This window comes from Salmo salar, chromosome 18 (genome assembly GCF_965601325.2).
Source record: "Salmo salar chromosome 18, fSalSal1, whole genome shotgun sequence".
Taxonomy (NCBI): domain Eukaryota; kingdom Metazoa; phylum Chordata; class Actinopteri; order Salmoniformes; family Salmonidae; genus Salmo; species Salmo salar.
This window is the reverse complement of record NC_138308.1, coordinates 15750376-15761001: the sequence shown is the minus strand read 5'-3', so window position 1 is coordinate 15761001 and position 10626 is coordinate 15750376.

The window sequence follows — 10626 nt, the reverse complement described above, 5'->3', positions numbered from 1 at the left end:
GAAGTCTACCAACGAAGTGCTATGGATGGTCTTGTGCTCTCCCTAGATGCTGAGAAAGCATTTGATCGTGTGGAGTGGTCTTACCTATTCTTTGCTCTAAATAAATTTGGTCTGGGGGACAACTTTATAAAATGGGTGAAAGTTTTATATGATGATCCTCAGGCTGCTGTCCTTACTAATGGACTACGATCAAATAGCTTCCCTATACACAGAGGTACCAGACAGGGCTGTCCTTTGTCCCCCCTCCTATTTGCACTTGTTATGGAACCACTGGCCGAGGCCATCAGGGTAACGCCTGCTATACAGGGGCTGCTCATTGGTGATGTTCACCATAAAATAAGCTTGTATGCTGATGATGTCCTGATATCCATTTCTAATCCCGAGACTTCAATCACATCTCTTCTTAATATTATTGAGTTATTCAGCGAATTCTCAGGCTACAAGATTAACCTAACTAAATCAGAGGCTATGCCACTTGGTAACCTTCACTCTGTACCTAATACTTCTCCCCCCTTCCCTTTTAAATGGTCTCCCTCAGGTTTTACGTATCTGGGTATATTTGTAACTCCTAAATTCCAACAAATGTACAAAGCCAATTTTGTTCCCTTGTTCGACACAATAAGACAGGATCTGGAGCGCTGGAACTCTCTTCCGATTTCATGGTTGGGTAGAATATCCCTCTTGAAAATGAACATTTTACTTAGGCTACTCTACCCAATCCAAATGATCCCAGTATTACTCTCCAATAAGGTAATAAAGGATGTAAATGGATGGCTAAGTTCCTTTATATGGAGTAAACGCAAGCCAAGACTTAATATGGCAATATTGCTGCTGCCAAGTTCTATGGGTGGCTTGGATCTGCCCAATATCAGGTTCTATCAGTGGTGTGCCCACCTATGTTATATTTCAGACTGGATCACAAACGATGACTCCTCTATTTGGTTAGACATTGAGACTTCTCTTTCAAAATACCCTTTACAGGATCTTTTGTTTTTCACAAATTTCAAGTCTGTAAAAGATCATTGTAACAACCCCATTACACTTAACACACTCAAAGTATGGAGGTCAGTTCAACGTTTCCTGGGAAGGTCCAAACTAACCTCTGCTCTTACCCCAATTCTTAACAACCCAGATTTTGCCCCAGGATTGCTGGATGCTGGCTTTAACGTTTGGCTTAATAAGGGCATACGCAGACTAAATGACTTATTTGCGGATAAGATTTTATTGTCATTTGAGCAGATGGTCGAGAAATATCAACTCCCAAAGCAGGACTTTTTCCGTTTCCTACAAGTAAGACATTATATTCTGAAGAGCACCACCTTAATTGGCAACCCTGATATGTCTGTCATTGAAAGAATGCTTTTTTTCCCACAAAGGAAAATGTCTGTAAGTCTGTTTTATGATGCTTTAAGGCCCTTTTCTGCTGTCGATACACAGAGGGTGAAGCAAGTGTGGGAGAAAGAACTGTCTGTTACTATTGACGAAGAGATGTGGGAGGACATTTGGAAATATGCAAAAACAATATCTATATGTAATCGTACTAGAGCAATTCAATTAAGAATAATACACCGATTGCATATATCCCCAAATCGCAGACATGCTTTTAGCCCCTCTTCCTTTAGCCCCTCTTCCTCAGTGTCTTAAATGTAAAACTGATACAGGCACCCTAACACATTGTTTATGGTCATGTACCAAAATACAAAGATATTGGTCTGGTGTTCTGCAAGAAATTGAAAAGATCCTAGGGGTCGATCTAGAATTGGACCCAGTCTCTCTACTGTTAGGTCTCCCTAGTAGGCATGTAACTTCTGTGGGTAAGAGGAGGCTTTACAACATCCTCACCTTCGCAGCGAGGAAAAATATACTTTTACAGTGGATTAGTGATAAGGTTCCCTCTATTAAAGATTGGCATAAGATACTATTTGAATGGGTGCTGCTGGAATATCTGACATGTACATTGCATTCTAAGACAGATCAGTTCTACAAAATATGGGAACCTTACCTAAATTACCTAGAACCTGAAGTATCAGCTATTATGCTGCAAGGATTCTCTTAGAATGGTGATCTATGTATTTCAGAATTACACTGTACGTTCCATGTGGGGAACTCAACTTCTTGGTTTAAACTGAGCTTTTTTTTTTTTTTTTTCTATTTTTTCTATATATTTTTTTATATTTCTGTTTATGTTTGTTTAAAATGTATGTATTGAGAGACGCAATGAGGGGGATGGGGTGAGAGAAGCGGGGAGAGGGAAATGGTGTGTGTGTGTGTACGTGCGTGCATACATACGGATATGTGTAAGTGAGTGTTTTTTTTTGCCTTGTCTTTGTTGTTGTATCTCTTAATATGAGTGAAAATTGTGATACTCCAATAAAAAATACTGTTACAAAAAAAGAATGCAACTGCATTTGCATCTGGGTTGAATAAATCACAATGAAATAAGATGTGTTAGAGCATTCTCAAGAAACACTCTTTTCAGACCAGGTAGCTATTACTCTTTCCAAAGTCAAAACACAACTTGATTTATTCATAAGACATAGATTTGAATTTGCCATCCATCAATTTAGACACAAATCGAATCAAATACGGTACAGAGTCAATGTGTCAATGTGCGGGGGCACCGGTGTCGAGGTAATTGAGATAATTATGTACATACAGGTAGGGTTGTTAAAGTGGCTATGCATAGATAATAGCAGAGAGTAGTAACAGCTGTAGTAACAGCAGTAGAAGCTGTTTAGAAGCCACATGGACCTAGAATTGGCGCATCGGTACCGCTTGCCGTGCGGTAGTAGAGAGAACAGTCTATGACTAGGGTGGCTGGAGTCTTTGACGATTTTTAAGGCCTTCCTCTGACACCACCTGGTATAGAGGTTCTGGATGGCAGGAAGCTTGGCCCCGGTGATGTACTGGGTCATATGCACTACCCTCTGTAGTGCCTTGCGGTCGGAGGCCGAGCAGTTACCATACCAGGCAGTGTTGCAACCCGTCAGGATGCTCTCGATGGTGCAGCTGTAAAATCTTTTGAGGATCTGAGGACCCATGACAAATTATTTCAGTCTCCTGAGAGGGAATAGGTTTTGTTGTGCCCTCTTCACGACTGTCTTGGTGTGCTTGGACCATGTTAATTTGTTGTTGATGTGGATGCCAAGGAACTTGAAGCTCTCAACCTGCTCCACTACAGCCCCGTCGATGAGAATGGGGGCATGCTTTGTCTTTTTCCTGTAGTCCACAATCATTTCCTTTGTCTTGATCACGTTGAGGGAGAGGTTGTTGTCCTTGCACCACATGGTCAGGTCTCTCACCTCCTCCTTATAGACTGTCTCATCGTTGTCAGTGATCAGGCCTACCACTGTTGTGTCATCAGCAAACTTAATGATGGTTTTGGAGTTGTGCCTGGCCGTGCAGTCAAGAGTGAACAGGGAGTACAGGAGGGGACTGAGCACGCACCCCTGAGGGGCCCCCGTGTTGAGGATCAGCGTGGCGGATGTGTTTTTACCTACCCTTACCACCTGGGAGCGGCCCGTCAGGAAGTCTAGGATCCAGTTGCAGAGGGAGCTGTTTAGTCCCAGGGTCCTTAGCTTAGTGATGATTTTTGGGGGCACTATGGTGTTGAACGCTGAGCTGTAGTCAATGAATAGCATTCTCACATAGGTGTTCCTTTTGTCCAGGTGGGAAAGGGCAGTGTGGAGTGCAATAGAGATTGCATTGTCTGTGAATCTGTTGGTGCGGTATGCAAATTGAAGTGGGTCTAGGGTTTCTGGGATAATGGTGTTGATGTGAGCCATGACCAGCCTTTCAAAGCATTTCATGGCTACAGACGTGAGTGCTACGGGTCAGTAGTCATTTAGGCAGGTTACCTTAGTGTTCATGGGCACAGGGACTATGGTGGTCTGCTTGAAACATCTTGGTATTACAGACTCAGACAGGGAGAGGTTGAGAATGTCATTGAAGACACTTGCCAGATGGTCAGCGCATGCTCGGTGTACATGTCCTGGTAATCCGTATGGCCCAGCGGCCTTGTTGACCTGTTTAAAGGTCTTACTCACATCGGCTGCGGAGAGCGTGATCACACAGCCACCAGGCCATGTACTGGGGCCAAGCTTCCTGCCATCCAGGATCTCTATACTCGGCAGAGGAAGGCCCTAAAAATTGTCAAAGACTCCAGTCACCCAAGTCATAGACTGTTCTCTCTGCTACCGCATGGCAAGCTGTACCGGAGTGTCAAGTCTTGGTCCAAAAGGCTTCTACACCCAAGCCATAAATCTCCTGAACAGCTAATCAAATGGCTACCCAGACTATTTGCATTGTCCCCCTCCCCCCCACCCCCTCTTTTACGCTGCTGCTACTCTCTGGTTATTATCTATGCATAGTCACTTTAACTCTACCTACATGTACATATTACCTCACCAACCTGTGCCCCCGCACATTGACTCTGTACTGGTACCCCCTTTATATAGCCTCGCTACTGTTATTTTACTGCTGCTCTTTAACTATTTGTTATATTTACTTTTATTTTTTACTTATCTATTTTTTCTTAAAACTGCATTGTTGGTTAAGGGCTTGTAAGTAAGCATTTCACTGTAAGGTGTTCGGTGCATGTGACAAATAACATTTGAGTTGATGGTCTTTTTAACATTTTGGAATCAATTAGGTCCACTCCTGCTCAAAATGTTTAATACAGCTGTTCACAAATGTTCATTTGGGAGATATGTGAATACAGCACTAATTTACATTTTATAAAAAAGGTAAGTATCTTTACTTTGAAAAACACATATGAAACTGTTATCCAAAATGTTGTCGTCCTGTCTCGAGACCATGGACCGTCTTTGCTATTTTTATTATCTATGAAACCCCTGGCCCAGGCAATTCATAAATTGAAAGAAATAACACACATTTCCCACAAATCTACTGATCACTTCATCTCATTATATGCAGACGATATTTTACTATATCTGGACAATTTATCTCAATTACTCCCAAATGCGTTGAAGATCACAGATAAATAAATGATCTGGGCTCTCTATAATATATAAACGACTTTTGGAAAGCTCATATTCTGAGCTAGCCATTAAAAAATATGGTCCACAGATCTAATTGAATCTGAACAACCCTTTAACTCGAACAGAATATGGATAAATATGACCTTGGCACCCGGTAATCCGAACAATCAATTTATACAGTTTAAGTTTGTTCACAGACTGTATTTATCCAAGGAAACATTTTACAATGAAATTGGCTCCAACTCCCAGCTGTTCACTGTGTCTCCTAAATCATATGATGTGGGAGTGCCCTGCAGTTAAATGCTTCTGAGTCAAAGTTACAAAATTCATTTTGAAGTGCATACATTTAATATTCAATGCTTTGCATCTATTATGTTACTAAAGGACGATAGCCCCTTGAATCTCTCAATCAATCAGATAAGATTACTGCTGGCAGGCAGCACTGCTACGAACATGGCTCCCGGGTGGGGTGGGAGGGAGGATTGGGACTGAAGGGAGGAATGGGTTTGGGTTATCTTTGTATGCATTTTTTTAATTGTTTTTGTACCTGTAACCCAACCTCTGAAAAAAAATACTACATTAAAGCTGGTCACAGAAAATGTTTACTTATCAAAATAGATAGGATCTTCAAACCATGGAAAGGGAACCACCTGTCCATCTATGGGAAAATTACCCTGATTAATTGTCTAGTGATATAGCAGTTTACATATCTATTAATGGCTCTACCAACTCCAGGGGAAGTCATGTGAGCAAATAATAATACATTTTATTTGGAATGGCAAACCAGATAAAGTTAAATGGGTATATTTATATAATGAATATGAGTTTGGATGGTTAAAACTATTAAATATCAAGGCATTAAAACTCTTTCCTAACGCTTCTATTTAACCGAAACTGTATCTAAATCCAAACTGATTTTCCAGTCAGCTACTAAGAGAGGCACATCTGATGTTTAAAACGGGGGCTCTTAGATGTTATACTGAATAAAACCATCCCTTTGTGGTGGAATGACAATGGAACCCTGTTTAAAGTATCCCCTTTTTTAAACGAAGCCATACAATTCTAATTGTATCCTCCAGAAGAGGCACAACACATATTACAGCAAATAATATGGCTAAACTCTAATGTACTGATAGTGGATAAACCAATTTTCTTGAAGATAATTTATAAGGAAGGTATCATGTTTATGAATGACATTGTAAACAAAGATGGTAAAATTTTGTCACACAAGCAATTTATCATAGTGTATAGAGATACAAAATACAAATACAATATACAAAATTGGAAGAGACAATTACTTGAAAGAGAAAGGAATGAATTATTTTGTCTTCAACCAATTAGAAATCATAATGACCAATATACTGAGTATACTATGACCAATAAAATTTGATTTGATTTGATTTACAAACACCTGCTCATTACATGATATACACTATATATACAAAAGTATGTGGACACCCCTTTGCTGACTGGTGTATAAAATCGAGCACACAGCCATGCAATCTCCATAGACAATCATTGGCAGTAGATTGGCCTTACTGAAAAGCTCAGTGACTTTCAACGTGGCACCGTCATAGGATGCCACCTTTCCAACAAGTCAGTTCGTCAAATTTCTGCCCTGCTAGAGCTGCCCCAATCAACTGTAAGTGCTGTTATTGTGAAATGGAAATGTCTAGGAGCAACAACGGCTCAGCCGTGAAGTGGTAGGCCACACAAGCTCACAAACGGGACTGCCGAGTGCTGAAGTGCGTAACGCGTAAAAATTGTCTCCTCGGTTACAACACTCACTACCGAGTTCCAAACTGCCTCTGAAAGCAACATCAGCACAAGAACTGTTCATCGGGAGCGTCATGAAATGGGTTTCCATGGCCGAGTAGCCACACTCAAGCCTAAGATCACCATGCGCAATGCCAAGCATCGGCTGGAAGGGTATAAAGCTCGCCACTATTGGACTCTGGAGAAGTGGAAATGCATTCTCTGGAGTGATGAATCACGCTTCACCATCTGGCAGTCTGACGGACGAACATGGGTTTGGCGGATGCCAGGAGAACGCTACCTGCCCAAATGCATTGTGCCAACTGTAAAGTTTGGTGTAGGAGGAATAATGGTCTGGGGCTGTTTTTCATGGTTTGGGCTAGGCCCTTTAGTTGCAGTGAAGGGAAATCTTAACGCTACAGCATACAATGAGATTCTAGACGATTCTGTGCTTTCAACTTTGTGGCAACAGTTTGGGGAAGGCCCTTTCCTGTTTCCTGTGACATTGCGATCGTGCACAAAGCGAGGTCCATACTTCCATTTTTTATTTAACCTTTATTTAACTAGGCAAGTCAGTTAAGAACAAATTCTTATTTACAATGACGGCTTACTCCCTGACCTCAACCCCATCGAACACCTTTGGGATAAATTGGAACGCCGACTGCGAGCCAGGCCTAATCGCTCAACATTAGTGCTTGACCTCACTAATGCTCTTGTGGCTGAATGGAAGCAAGTCCCCGCTCCAATGTTCCAACATCTAGTGGAACTATACCACGTAAAATTCAAGAAAGTTAGGAACAGATTTGCAATGTCCTAATACCATGGCACCGGGTTTATGAACTGACATAGAAAATAACAATTGACGCATCAATCCATTCTTTTCAATTTAAGCTATTATATAAAATTCTCACTACAAAAACAATTATCCGAATATGGGGCATTGAATAGTCAGCCCTGTGCAGACTCTGCCACGAGGAAACAGAATCAATAGAGCATCTCTTTTGGTACTGCCTTCGGTGGCTTGTCTTTGGAGTCAGGTCCTGGAATCGTTGTCATGTCATAATATCAGGGCGCGGTTGGACCTGCAAACTGTATTGTTGGGGATTTGAAGAACCACATTCAGTCAATTGGAAATATAATTGTGCTCTTGGGTAAAATGTTTATTTTTAGGGCAATTTCAGCAGAAATGTTGCAGATGGGGAGGTTCAAATCCCTAGTGAGACACCATGGTAGAATGTAGGGATGTATTGAAAGAGGAAATTGTAGAATGATAATTTACTGGGAAAGATGGGTTGAACTGTGGCTATCAGAAGGTTGGAATTAATGAGTGTGGGAATAAATATATACACAGTATAAATGTTTGAGGTCCTCCAATCAGGGGTAAGGGTGGGGATGTGATTATTGTATGTTTTGCTTTTAGTTATTTATGTTTTCTATTTTGGTTTTATGCTGTGAGCGGTGTGTGCTGGTCCTGGTCGTTATTGGTGAGATTGCTTCCGTCGGGTGAGACTTGGTCCTTCCCGGCCTTGGAAAATGCCTTTGGGCCGGGGACGGGGGCTTCGACACGCCGGCATCTCGGGGTGGGGTGGGGGCGAGTGCACCCACGGACCAGAGAAGCCACTAATGTGAGCGACCATTCATATTGTCTTTGTATTGTATTGAGTTGTTGTTGTTTTAATAAAAATAAATAAACATCGCTGGGAGCATTCCTCCCATCTTGATCAATTTTTATTGTTAATAAGTTTGAAAAGCTATCTCAACATATTTTAATTTCTTTAATCCTCTTTGCAAACATACTGTTAAAAAAATAAAATAAAGCTGAGATTCCTTCCCCATTCTGTTTGTATTATTAACACTAATTACCATGATAGTACTTTCTGCTGAAATCCAAATTACAATTTTAATTAAGTCAGGGTTTCCCAAAGTCGGTCCTGGGGGCCCACCCTTGGTGCATGTTTTGGTTTTTGCCCTAGCACTAAACAGCTGATGCAAATAACTAACTCATCATCAAGCTTTGATTATTTGAATTCAGCTGTGTAGTGCTAATGCAAAAACCAAAACGTGCACCCAGGGAGGCCCCAGGACCGATCCTGAATTGTCACTCTTGCTCATTACTTTAATCATAGACAAAGGTGGAATAATGATATGTAATTAAATCATAGTTCCCAACGAGGTATGCAATTAACAAATTAGTTAACACAGGATACCTGGAATGGATACTGATATTACATTCTACACCATTCATAGTATATGGCTTTTTAATAACACATTTTCATTATTGTTCTCTAATTACAGATATTTGGTGTAAGAGATGTTCAATAACAACACACCTCTCTATTTCATGATAACATCTCTCTAGCAATACCGTTGCATATGTACCTTATCGATTTTGGACACAGGCGGTCATAGCGCCTTAGATCAAACAAAATGTTCAACACATTGACGTCCGTAGGCTACCCAGAGAGCTTATCATCGTCATAAAATGTGATGATTGATTCTTCATCAGTAATAAATGCAAATATTCTTTCATAATCTTTATTATTCTTTCCACTACCACAGAGAGACTGTAGGCAGTCCTGGATATTTATAGTGGGTAAAAGGAGATGTGGATTGCTTAATGCTAAACTGTTGTTGACTGTAATTCAAGTGATATTGGTCCCAAGGAAGTTGAAGTGACAGATAAATTAGAACCTACTGATGTTGCTGAACTTCTTGACGCTGAAATGCATGCTTGAACTAAATGTGTTCATGATATATGGGCCCTTGAAATATTTTACTGGGATATATATAGGATACTGTCAGAGTACACAAACAGTTATTCTATTCATTCCCTCTGTATTCTCAAAGGTAATCGTTATTACTTGAAGTTGTATGGATTTTTCCAGACTATGGCTTTGGAACATTGTGAATGTGTTCTCTTTGTGCTGGGCAGTGTGAACAAATGGGAATGGGTTGTTTGCCCCACATATTGATTCTATGTGTTGTGTGGAGGGGGAGACCAAATACTGTGACTGCTCCACCTCACTCCACAGACAACTGTAGTCCCATGGACAGGCTCTTTGGACTGCTGGGAGAAGAGACAGATTTATACACACAGAGTTGTGTTGTTGAAAAAGTAGCCGTTAATAAAGAACTACACATATAGTTGCGATGTTAAAATAATTGTTTCCTTGTCTGCCTTGTAGTTCTAAGATAATAACTCCATTGCTTTATGCCTGCCCGTTTGAGAGACTGATGTCTAACATTGTAGATATTAACTAGAAAATAGTAAGCCTAGGCAGAAAGGAACAACTAAAATGTGAAAATGTAATTGTTGTAAAAGGCTGCTTTGCCACAAGCTGGGCGTCCCAGGCTCAGCCGACAGTCCCCTTGGTGAGTCCGCAGGGACTCCTCCTGAAGGCTTACATAATGTTGGCACTGGCCACAGAGATCTAAGGCACGGCCCCAAGAATTCCTCCTATTACGTTTAGGTCAAACGTATCATTGACCAGGCAGCAGGAACATCTATATCTCTCCATCTCTCTCCAGTCCCCACGTCCCCTGTTGCATAACGTTGCCAGGGATGTGAGACAGCGTTTCCATGGCGTTGACGTTTGCTCAAGGGGAACATTGTGTGTAGGACCTGTTTATCACTCAGTCTAATGTCATAGAACACAGTGGAGGCTGCTGAGAGGTGGACAGCTCATAATAATGGCTGGAACGAAGCAAACACATGGAAACCATGTGTTTGTATTTGATACTATTCCACTCCACTCCAGCCATTACCACGAGCCCATCCTCCCCAATTAAGGTGCATCCAACCTCCTGTGATAGAACATAGACGAAGTCATGCAGTACCTGTAAGGAAAACTGGTGACTTTCTTTCAATAGT